This window comes from Cynoglossus semilaevis, chromosome 10 (assembly GCF_000523025.1).
Source record: "Cynoglossus semilaevis isolate Cse_v1.0 chromosome 10, Cse_v1.0, whole genome shotgun sequence".
NCBI lineage: Eukaryota > Metazoa > Chordata > Actinopteri > Pleuronectiformes > Cynoglossidae > Cynoglossus > Cynoglossus semilaevis.
In genome coordinates, this window is record NC_024316.1 from 19,491,597 (window position 1) to 19,491,865 (window position 269).

Below are 269 nucleotides of genomic sequence, written 5' to 3' on the forward strand. Positions count from 1 at the left end.
GTGACCACAGTACAGTCAGCCTCCTACACTGTCAAATACGTACAATATGATGATGAAATCAAAGTATGTCACATACAGTATCTGACACCGTTCACACCCACGTTCACACCCACGTTCACACCCACGTTCACACCCACGTTCACACCTGTGGTCAGTGTAGAGTGAATATTAAGTTATCAACCCTGCCACCATCTGGCTGCAACAAGAATGACCCAAATTAAATCTCAGTCACGTTTATTTTGAATGTTAATAATAAAATCATATTTGTA

At 40.9% G+C, this 269-nt stretch overlaps 1 protein-coding gene across 1 annotated transcript in view; it reads right to left on the reverse strand.

Annotated features, from left to right (window-relative positions):
• LOC103385468 (dedicator of cytokinesis protein 3-like) overlaps positions 1-269 on the reverse strand; it is a 24,606-nt gene that overhangs the window by 14,413 nt on the left and 9,924 nt on the right.